General features: G+C 42.6%; 1 long non-coding RNA gene across 1 annotated transcript; it reads left to right on the top strand.

The window, feature by feature from the left end:
- The first annotated feature begins 4,184 nt into the window (after window positions 1-4,184).
- Window positions 4,185-10,621, top strand: LOC148214833 (uncharacterized). Its single transcript, XR_015797347.1, has 2 exons — window positions 4,185-4,405; window positions 4,797-10,621. It is a non-coding gene; the product is annotated as an uncharacterized LOC148214833 (long non-coding RNA).
- The last annotated feature ends 1,283 nt before the right edge of the window (window positions 10,622-11,904 follow it).

Genomic DNA, 11,904 nt, shown 5'->3' with positions numbered 1-11,904 from the left:
GCCTTTTTTGTAGATCCACTAAGAAAACATTTTCCAGGTCATTCTCTTGGTTTGTCATTTGTATTTTCCCTTTAATTTTTAAAACTTCAGCCAGTTTCTTTTGTATATCCAGTAAAGGGTCCTCTTCAAAATCATTCTCTTGGCCTGTCATTTGTAGTTCCACTGTTGGTACCTTCTCTGTCTTGTCAGACAAAATATGCTCCACATCTGTCATTCCCTCACTGACACCTTTTGGACATAATCAGTCCATAGAATCAGACATCATTACTGACACTGTTGAAATTGTAGCTACAAATTCCTGGCTCCATTTTTCAAAGATCCCCTTTAATATTTCCAATGTTATGAAGTTTTTTGTCATTTTGTAAGCCCCAGTTAACCAACACCAAAAGCTGGCTTGTATTCTTTTCCTTCTACTTAGAATCTTTATTCCAATCTAGTGCCCAGTTTCTAAAATCATAAAGTCGCTTATCTTTGTTATGAGCCAAAATAGCCAAAATAACCCTGGTTCCCATGAAAAGCTAGTTATTTTTTATAGTTAATTCCAAAACCTTATAGTAAAAGTCAACATTCCAAATTTAACTGGACCCTTAATTTGTTTATAATCTGTTTTGATCTGTTTTTGATCCTAGATCAAAATCTTATTTAGCTTTTTGCTTTTTATTTCAATCGCCTCACATGGTTGTTTTTGTGGGGAAAATAGGAGAAAGGAGTACTAGGTTTGTTCGCCACCTTGGGTTATTTATAAAAAATAATAAAGGTGGGATTAAAAAATCTAAAAAAAAATTCTTTAGATTCTTAAGGTTGTAATTAATTTTTCTTTTGTTCAGAACTGAAGATAAACTCACCCGATGAGGACTTTTCAAACTTGTCATTCCAAAGGTCTCTAATTTAAAATGGTTAATAGGAAATTCCATATTCCCAAAAGTGGTTAGAAAGTGAGACTTGCAAACTTAGTGTCCTTTAAAAGCTTTAAACGTGTTTGTGGGATCACAAGAAGAGGCTGTGTGCTGAATGAAAGAGGGCAGAATGAACAGGGACTGAATACAAAAGTGAGTGGTCGCCGACTACGTTGAAGTCATTTAATCATGTCGAGGGAATGGAGGAGAGAACTGCAAACCAAAGAGATGAAGAGGGAATGGACTGAGAGGAAGGGGGAAAGAGAAAGGTCAAGGTGGGATGGAATTGATGCGGTCACTAGAGACAAGTGAGAAGCCTGAAGAATAAAAAGGTAACATTGCTTATCTCCAAAGGGAAGAGACTGATAGCTACGATAAAGAAGATGATCCCGGTCTCTTGTGGAAACACAGTCTGCAGTCTGGGATTTAGTCAGGAGTGCACGGAGCCACATATTTTAAAAAACCGTCTATAATCCACCCCACCCACATCACAGGAGCTACTACAGCGTTAGCTCCCTGGGAGATACACCCAGCATTAGATGTGCTTGTGGACTCAATCCCAGCCAACAGCAAGAGCCAAGGAGAATGGAGTGGCATAGAAATCCCAGTAAATCAATCAATCAATCAATCAATCAATCAGTCAACCAACCAACCAACCAACCAATCAATCAGGAAAAAGAACTTTAACGTGTTCTTAACTTAAAAAGTCACAATGCATACTGATTGAATGGTTTTTTAAAAATAGATATTCCTTTGAGTTCAGACGGTACCAACCCTACACGTTGCTGTCCTCTTAGCGCTTCCTGCACTCAAACATGCATTTCTTAGGCTATCACAGAAGCCCAGGAAAATGCCTAGGTGTTTATGGCAGTGTTTCTTAAACCTTTTGCTCTCGGAACCTTTCCCATTCTTAAAAATTATGGAGAACCCCAAAAGAGCTTTTGGTTGCATGGATTATATTTATCAATATTTACCCTACTAAACGTTGAAACTGACACAGTTCTAGAATAGTTATTTACTGAACCACGTAAAAATAACAATATGAAGCCAATGACACGTTCACATAAATGAAATATTGTGAATGAAAAAGCCCTATTTTTTAACAAATAAAAATAATAATGAGAAGAGTGCCATTGCTTTCCATATTTGCAAATATCTACAATATCTGGCAAATCGTTCCGATTTTGCAGACCCCCGGGAAGATCTTGGGGGAAGCCCCAGGGATCCTTGGACCAGCTGTTCTGAGGAGCCGTCAGTAGGTCTTCTGGGATGCCCTGCGGGATCTGGAGCCGTTTGCCCAGTTCGGAGCCAAACCCTGCATTCTCGTAGAAAAGGGAAAGGCAAAGAATCAGTTGCTCTGCAGTCTCTGTATTCCTTGAGGATCTCTCGCTCTTTTCATGATATTGAAGGGCATTGTTTTGATACACAATGTTACACTCTCTCATAATGTGTGGGCATGCATGTGATAGTGCACTCTATCTTATTTACAAAGGATTAACTTGCTTTGTAAGGAGCACAGCGTTTCTTTCCCCCACCTTATCTCTTTGTTGAATGCCTGATTGCCTTCTAAGAGAGCACAGCATTCCCTCACCCCATTTCCTTAAAAGCAATTAGCCAGATGCCTGAAGCCATAAATTAGATCGGTACCAGGCAAAGAAGTTGCAACGAGAGAGGCCCTACATTCCAAAGAAGTTAGGTATTGCCTTGATAACCAGAAGAAAAAAGTTAAACTTAGATTCACCTCTTTAGGCCCACCTTTACTTTTCCCTGGGTCATCCCAAAATTCCCTTGTATGGATATGAGGGGATGTACTATCTGAATATGCCTATAAAATCTTTGTTGCTTGCTTTGCAAGGTGTGGTTCTGGGCAACACTCCTTGAGCCATCCAGAAGGTTTCCTTGGCGAATGAAACCTCTGTTAATTAAAAGCCTCATCTCAAGTCTTCTTATTTGGCTTTATTGAAACTTGGGAAATAAAAGGTGCCATACAGTATAATGGCCTGATCACTTCCAAATCAAAACAGATTTAGAATATGTATGTAGAGATGTTCTTATTGTTCTCCTTGGAAGGATTTGGCAGAGGAGGATTTTTCCTCTGGGGACTGTTCCCAGGGGGCAAACCCAGAGGATTATAAATCTTCTTCAGATCCACCATCCTCTTCTTATTGCAAGGTATTCATCTTTTCTGAATGTCGGAACTATTTCTTTCCGAAACTCCCTTGAAACTTTTCTGGCTTGCATTTATGATTCTTTTTTCTACGTTTGGTGGAACAGGTTGTTGATCTAATTAATCTTCTGGATCATCTTTCATATTCCTTTCTGATGGCTCATGGTTTCATTTCAATTAAACTTAGAATTCCAAAATTAATTTACAAGGGCAGCTATTGTAAATTAATTTACAAGGGCAGCAAGGATCCTTTTTATCATCTTTCTTTCATCAGGAAACGCGAGGAACACTGCTTTGACAAAAAACTGACTGTTTAATGCAACTATCAAGCTAAGAATTGTATTGATTTGGGTCTTCTCGATATTATTACTTTGCTGCAAGAACCAGATATATGCTATTCAGCTTGTTTGGACTAGTTTGAATTGAGTTCCTTCCTTTTATTTTGAAAACTTGCTTAGCTGTTTCTTTGAATCACAAGAGGGAGCACCAACATAAGGAATATTTATTTGGAAGTAAATGTTTCCTTGGAATGATAGGAATTGTAATGAATGGTAACAAAACTCAGTTCTTAAGATATAAATTGATTGTTCAGTACCTGTTTTAGCTTAAAATCCGTAAGGCCATTCTTGTCCTGTTTTTCCCAAAATGCATTTCGTCATTTATATACCATGTTATTAAATATTATTCTTTTTTCTGATCTCCCACTCTGAACTTGAATTTTGCTTTGGTTCAGTTTAACAGTTTAATGACTAGAAATTCTAGGAATAAGATTACTCCCCGCCACCCCCAAAATCAGTAGGAGGAATGACACAGAAAAGAATCCAAATTGAATCTCAGAGGCGACCTTGGAAAAGGTATGGGATGGTCAGCAAAATAAGATTTAAGGCGGGAGAAGAAGAGAATATTCGAAAGAAACCTAACTGGGTCTGGCAGAGGGAGGGAAGGGAAAATGCTGCCAGGCTATCGGGACTCTGTTACTCAAGCCTATCTCCATAAAGGAGGCCCCCAGTATTTCTTCTGGAATCCGCTTCCTGATTTGGCTTACCCTGGAGGGCTGACGCTCGGCTTCCTTTCCTGAACTGGAGAGGATTTCCGGCAGGCCAACTGCACCCAAAGGAAGAGACTCTCTCTCAGCTAATTCAACAGTCACAAAATACGGAAGGAAAATTCAACTCACTCAAGGACTCGATGGTAGTTTGGTAACCAGACATTCCACAAAATTCTGGTTAAAAGGTTAACTCAATCTCTAAAATTGATATCTGAAAAGTACATCAGATGTACAGTGTTATCTTATTTGGAAACCATTTCTGGATCACAATTCGATACGTGCCACCCCCCAAATGTAGGTTGTACAGTTTATATTTTAATCAGGGATAAAGGGTATATATGATTGACAGTTTTCTCTTACTGTATTGTTTACGATTTATCTACTTGTTTCTTTTAATGATTTTAATTGTGTTTACCAGATATTTTTATAGAGACATTGTTTGCTGATAAATGGGATATGAAATTTCTTCTAGTCCTCTAAGTTGCAAATGATGTCGTAGAATTTATTAGCCATATGATATTTTCTATCTGCTGGTTAATTGCGATTTGTTGGCTATCTACCCTTAATCGATTGCTTGTATTTTTTTAATTTCCTCATTATGTTTTCAATATTCCTGTACGTGTTCATTTGTATCAATTTCATTCCTTCTTTCTCTGGAAATTATTGTTCTTATGATTAACCCCAGACAGTTGAAGAAGAAGAAAGGGCATGGGGAGAATCTCTGAAGGACAGTGAAGAAGATGCCCTGAAGCTCGTAACAACCAGACCTGGCCTTGCCCAAGAGCAGCAAAGCTGAAGAAAGAGACGGGGGGCTAATCCTGGCTGCACAAGGCCAAGCCTGAAGAACAAAGGCCTCCAAGCCAGAAGGGAGAAGAGAGCGACAGGCAGCAAATGCCGCCTCTGCAAAGGAGCTGAAGAAACCGTGGGCCGCCTGGTGAGCTGCTGCAAGAAGATCGCACGGGCTGACAACACACAACGGCGTGACCAAGCGGCAGCCAGGGTGCATTGGACTCTCTGCAAGAAGTCCCACTTGCCTGCAGGCAAGAACTGGTGGGAGTGAAGGGCATTATTTTGATACACAATTTTATATTTTATATATACACAATTTTATATATGCTTCACACAATGTTTAACCATACCTGTAACAGTGCACTCTATTTTATTTCTAAAGGGTTAACTTGCTTTTGCTTTGTAAAGAGCACTGGTTTCTTCCCCCCCCCCCTTATCTCTTTGCTGAATGCCCGATTGTCTTTGAAGAAACAATTAGATGAATACAAGTTGTTTGTTTTACCAAGCTTTTGCAACAGTCGTGGGGCCCTGCATTCCAGAGAGAGAGATAAGAAAAATCTTGTATGCCATTCTCTTGGTAACCAGAAGAATAAGTTACATTTAAGTTTACCTTCCTAAGAACCACCTTTCACTTGCTCAGACCGTCCCAAAAATCCCTTGTATGGGTGTGAGGGGATGTACTATCTGATTACAGATTTACATGTCTATAAAGTCTCTGATGTTTGTGTTGTAAGGTGTGATTTCATCAACCTCTCTTCTGAATGTGTTGATTGGGGTCACCCAGCTGTGTCTTGATCAAAATACATCTGTTATCTTAAAGAAGCCTCGTCTCAAGTCTTTTTATTTGGCTTTATTGAGACTTGGGAAATAAAAGGTGCCATACATTTTTGGCGAGCCAGCCAGGAGTCCCGAAGGCAGGGATTCCTTGGGGAGGCTGCTTTAAGCCCCCCTCATTGCCTTCACAACAGCGGACGGGGAAAATCGACGGAGACCATCCATCAATGTCAAGCGCGCGCCTGGAAAGTTTTCCAGTGACCTTGTGCTGATCGCCGTCGGCAGACTCCGCTCCTGCTGGGCCTGAATGCTCCAAAATTGAGGCTTCTCCCTTCCATTGTATAAAGACGGATTGGGAAGGGTGAGTATGCTTTTATTAGGTGGGGAGTGGTGCCTTGTGAGTGCGTGAATGAGACATGGGAAACTTCTGTTAGAGATCTGCCCATGAAGTGAGTGTGTGAGGATCTTAGTGCGTTTCCTCTGATTACCCATGTGAGGCGATAGAGGCCACGACGATCCGCGTGGTTGATTTGTGTGTGTGTTGGAATATATTGTCCTAGAGGAGGATTCCAAGGTAGGAGGGTGCACTATTAGATGGAAAAGGATTTCACATTAGGGAGGGTACTCTGGCCAGACCCCGAGCTGATTGAAGGAAAAATCAGCCCGAGAAATTCCTAGAAATCCCGAGCTGAGGCCCTGCGTCGAGGGAAAGACGAACAGGGAGTAGGCAGCCCGAGAAATTTTCCTGTGCCTCTCAAAGAATCCCGAGTCGACGGAAAGACCCGAGAAATCCTCTAGGCAGCACGCACCATAACTCACAGCAATAGAAGGCTTAAAAAGAAAAAGAAAAAAAAAAAGGAAAAAGAAAAGAAAAGAAAAAGAAGAAAATCCACTAGGTGGCACTATGGGGAACAGCAACAGCCGCCTGAGTGAAACAGCAAGGAAGGAAGCCGCGGCAGAACGCTTTATGCCGGCAAAAAGCCCTACGCCGCTGCAGTGTGTTCTTAAGCACTGGGACATTTTAAAACCCAGAGTTGCAATGAAATTGAGTTTTAAAAAGAATAAACTAAAAACTTTTTGTGAACTCGTTTGGCCACATTATTATATTGGCCCAAATGTAGGATTTTGGCCACCAGAAGGTACTGTTGATGGAGAGTTCATAAATATTTTTGCCAGCTTTTGGCTTCAAGTGGCAGAATTGAGGAAGAGATATATGCTAAATTTTTCTTTAACCTCTTCCTTCGCCCAGACCTTCAAGTTCTATGTGGGCTGAAAACCAACCCTGTAAAACTTTTTTCCCTGCAGCCGAGAGCTGAGCAGGGCACAGAAACAAAGCTAAAGCACAAAACGGAGGAGGAGGAGGAGGAATTCCCCCCCCTTATTGTACTCCAACGGCCCCTCCTCCGCTTCCTGCATCAGCTCCTCAGGCATCTCCATTGCCAGCCCCCACGGGCTCTGCTGCTGCAGCAACCCCCGCAGCTGGGACTGCCCCCCCACTGCCTTTAACCTCTGCAGCTGCTTTTCAGCCAGCTTCTCAAGAATTTTTAGTGGCAGCTTCACAGTCACCAACGGCTGTGAGTAGCCCTTCACATACCAGGACAGGACTTGTTTACAACACGGACTCTCCTGATATTTTTGTTGCTCCACTACGGGGGCAGGACCCTAATCTCCTTGCCCCTCTTAGACAAGTACCAATGGGCAACCAATTGGCTTTTATTCACACTCCTTTCACTACCAGTGATTTATTTAACTGGAGAGAAGGATTGCCTCCTTATCGTGAGTCTCCACAGCAATATGTGGATCTTGTTCAACGCATCATTTGTACTCAAGAAGGGCCTTCGGCTGCTTCATCAGAGTCGCCTGAGTGCTATAGAAGCCCTAAGTGTGCCAACAAACATCAAACAACTCCAAACATTTCTAGGCATAACTGGATATGCAAGACTTTGGATCCCTGGGTATTCCCTCCTTGCCAAGCCTCTGTACCAACTCACACAGAAAAATATGGCTTGGGAATGGACTGGAGAACATCAATCTGCTTGGCAGGAATTAAAGGACTCTCTTGCTAGAGCTACAGCCCTTGCTCTTCCTGATCAGTCTAAAGGCTTTGATTTATTTGTCACTGAGAAGCAAGGATGTGCACTAGGAGTCCTTACCCAGAAATTAGGCCCGGAAAAGGTTCCTGTTGCTTATCTATCCAAAACTCTGGATGCTGTGGTAAAAGGTTGGCCTGCTTGCCTTCGCTCAATTGCAGCTACAGCGCTTTTAATTCAAGAGACAGAAAAGATTTCTTTAGGAGCAACAGTTGATGTATATACACCCCACTCTGTACAGACATTACTGGAACAAAAACTTCCTGCATGGGCCACTTCAGCCCGATTGACTAAATATGCCAGCTTAATTTTGGAAAATGATTCAGTTAAACTGTTTCGCTGTGAGCAGCTCAATCCAGCCACCCTCCTGCCTCGACCATCAGAGGAGGTTAGCTCATTGGAAGGCCCCCATGACTGCCATCAGGTTTTAGAGATTATTGTTGGAATTCGCCTGACCTCCAAGTTGAACCTTTTAACTTGGCAGAATGTCAGTTTTGGACTGATGGTTCTTCCTTTATTGAAAATGGGGTCCGCCAGACAGGTTTGGCTGTGGTCACCACTGATGGACCTATTTTGTTACGTAAGCTGCCCTCTCACTGGTCAGCACAGGCAGCTGAGCTGTTAGCCCTTATAGAAGCCTGTTATCTTGCCAAAGGGCAGACAGCCAATATTTTCACTGACAGCAGATACGCCTTTTAGCTGCACACACACATGCAGCTCTCTGGAAAGCCCGGGGCTATGTGGGGGCAGATGGAAAAGCTCTGAAGATGAAACCACTGCTTGAAGAACTAGCTATGGCTGTGCGTTTGCCTACTCAATTAGCTATAGTTCATTGCAGAGGTCACCAGACTGATCGAGGTGAAATCTCCCGAGGCAATCGTGCTGCTGATTATTGGGCCAAACAAGCTGCTCGTAAGGGTGATGTCATGCCTGCAGAAACTCACCAGCTTTTACCCCTCATTCCTATAGAGCCTGATCACCCACTACCCCCTCTCTATGATCAAAGAGATCATCTTGATCCACAAGGAAAGTGGAAGGATGGGTGGTGGATTGTTAACAATCGTGTTCAGTTACCTCTTCAAATCCTATGGATGGTTGTCAAAAGAAGTCATGCTATGGCCCATTGTGGCCCCAAACCTCTTTTCAAGTGGCTTTCTCAAAGATACAGTAACAAGAAGCTGAGGCACCTCTGCCAAACAGCTGTGGCTCAATGTGCTATCTGCCACAGAAATAATCCAAGGAGTGGTAAATCTACTCCTTCAGGCCACCTTCGTACTGCTCAATACCCAGGAGAAGCCTGGCAAGTGGATTTTACTGAGCTTCCCAAAAAGGGACCCAAAAATCATCTTTTGGTCTTTGTAGATTTGTTCTCTGGATGGCCTGAAGCCTTTCCTGCCTCATCTCAACGTGCAGGAGAAGTGGTCAAGGCCCTGGTGGAACACATCATCCCAAGATTCTCGGTCCCTAAAGGGTTAGAGTCAGATAATGGGAGACACTTTACTTCTGATGTCACTCAACAAGTTAGCAAATTCTTGGACATTCCTTGGCATCTACATTCCAGTTATCGGCCCCAGGCTTCAGCCAAAGTGGAACGTATGAACCGCTCTTTAAAGACTCAGCTTGCAAAGCTCTGTCAAGAAACCCAGCTCCCCTGGCCAAAGATGCTGCCCCTTGCTTTAACACGTATTAGGGCCATGCCCAGAGGGCCACTGATGTTGTCACCTTTTGAAATGCTTTATGGGAGACCGTTTGTATCTCATGAAGTGCTAACTGCATGGACAGGTGAAAAGAACATTTCTCAATATTTGCAGAAGCTGGCGCACGTCCTATCTTTTATTTCACTACAGGTTCGAGACGCCTTGCCAGTTGCTCCTGATGTACCACCCATCGCCCAGCCAGGCCAGTGGGTCAGAGTGAAGGAGCTGTTCCCATCTTGCACTGATCCAAAGTGGTCCGAGCCGAAGCAAGTACTCCTGAGCACGCCCACTGCTGTAAAAGTTGAAGGCATCAAAGCTTGGGTGCATGGATCCAGGATCAAGCAGGTGAAGGAACCCCCAGATACCTGGCAAGTTTCCTCAGTTGATGGACTTAAACTAAAATTGCAGCGCTCTCTAGCTTCACCAGCAGATCTTTTCAAGGACTAATTAGGTCCACCGGTAGAGGCCTAATTCAGGAACAGAAGATTTGAAACCATAGACTTTACCAGCCACACAAACACCTAGATGTGCTGGCTTGGTCACAACCCAAGTTGTGAAACTGACTACATAAGAAGCATCTTATGTTCAAAAGCAAAGGGAGGAAATGAAGGGCATTATTTTGATACACAATTTTATATTTTATATATACACAATTTTATATATGCTTCACACAATGTTTAACCATACCTGTAACAGTGCACTCTATTTTATTTCTAAAGGGTTAACTTGCTTTTGCTTTGTAAAGAGCACTGGTTTCTTCTTCCCCCCCCCTTATCTCTTTGCTGAATGCCCGATTGTCTTTGAAGAAACAATTAGATGAATACAAGTTGTTTGTTTTACCAAGCTTTTGCAACAGTCGTGGGGCCCTGCATTCCAGAGAGAGAGATAAGAAAAATCTTGTATGCCATTCTCTTGGTAACCAGAAGAATAAGTTACATTTAAGTTTACCTTCCTAAGAACCACCTTTCACTTGCTCAGACCGTCCCAAAAATCCCTTGTATGGGTGTGAGGGGATGTACTATCTGATTACAGATTTACATGTCTATAAAGTCTCTGATGTTTGTGTTGTAAGGTGTGATTTCATCAACCTCTCTTCTGAATGTGTTGATTGGGGTCACCCAGCTGTGTCTTGATCAAAATACATCTGTTATCTTAAAGAAGCCTCGTCTCAAGTCTTTTTATTTGGCTTTATTGAGACTTGGGAAATAAAAGGTGCCATACAGGAGCACAACACAAAGTCACAGCAAATGGAGAAGCGAAAGTGCTGTGGGACTTTCAAATGCAGACAGACCAGCACCTGCCACACAACAATTCCGGACTTAACAAATGTTGCTAAGAAAGACCAAAAAGTCTAGATAGTGGACACTGCAAGACCTGGAGACAGCAGAAGAGAACAGAGAGGACTGGAGAAAATCACAAGATATAAAGACCTGCAAAGAGAAGCAGATTCTGTCATCGGCATGGACAAAATCTCCATCGGTCAACTGCAAAAGGCAGCTTTACTGGGAACAGCTCATGTCCTGCAACGACACCTTTAACACCGTCAAGCAACAACGTCTGCCGATCCCAGGTCCTTGGGGAGGACTCGATAGCTGGATGAAAGTGACCAAAGCTGGCTGACTGTGAGACCAACCATAATAATATGAAACAATAAAGATCACCTGGATGTCAGAGTAGATTCTACCTCCATATGGTCTGGTTGCTTCCATGGAAGAACCTCTCGGTGGTTTGCAGAAAGATTGCTGGGTTGATACAAACAGAAAGAACAATTTGTACATCATCGTGGTGAGATTTTTCATCCTGCCTTTGTACTGTATATACTGTATGTAACTCAGCATAGCAAACACAGCTCATGTTTGGGTCCACGCTTTGGGCCAGTCACTCTCTCTCAGCTCAGCCTACCTCACAGGGTTGTTGTTGTGCGGAAAATAGGAGGCGGGAGTATTAGGGGTGTTTGCCACTTTGAGACATCTATGTACAAATAGATGATCTATTTGATCATCAAACAGATCATCCATCTGGCTTTCATGCCAAGGCAGGCCTAGAACTCAGTCTGCGGGTTTTTACGCCAGCACCTCCACCACGGCACCAAACTGGCTCGCTCTCTTTACTATGCAATAATAAATTCTGCATTGAATGTCTGGGAGAAATATGGGGGGCGGGGGGGGCGATTTTTCGCCTTTCGCCTCACCACCAAATGCTTATTTTTATGAAGAGGAAAGCACTAAGATTTCCTCAGAGGAGAGACAGTAAGGCATGTTAAAGCACATTTGTATTTTAGCTTTTTATCCCCTGTTCTTATTTAATGATTGTATATATTCCTGAAAATGCAGAAAAAAAGGAAGGAAGGGAGGGAGGGAGGGAGGAGGGAGGAAAGAAAGAAGAAAGAAAGAAAGAAAGAAAGAAAGAAAGAAAGAAAGAAAGAAAGAAAGAAAGAAAGAAA

This window comes from Python bivittatus, unplaced genomic scaffold (assembly GCF_059951505.1).
Source record: "Python bivittatus isolate LINGU-HERP-01145 unplaced genomic scaffold, Pbiv_v1 ctg000520_np1212, whole genome shotgun sequence".
NCBI classification, from domain to species: Eukaryota; Metazoa; Chordata; class Lepidosauria; order Squamata; family Pythonidae; genus Python; species Python bivittatus.
Note: the sequence above shows the minus strand (reverse complement) of the source record. Positions and strands in the feature narration are given on the sequence as shown.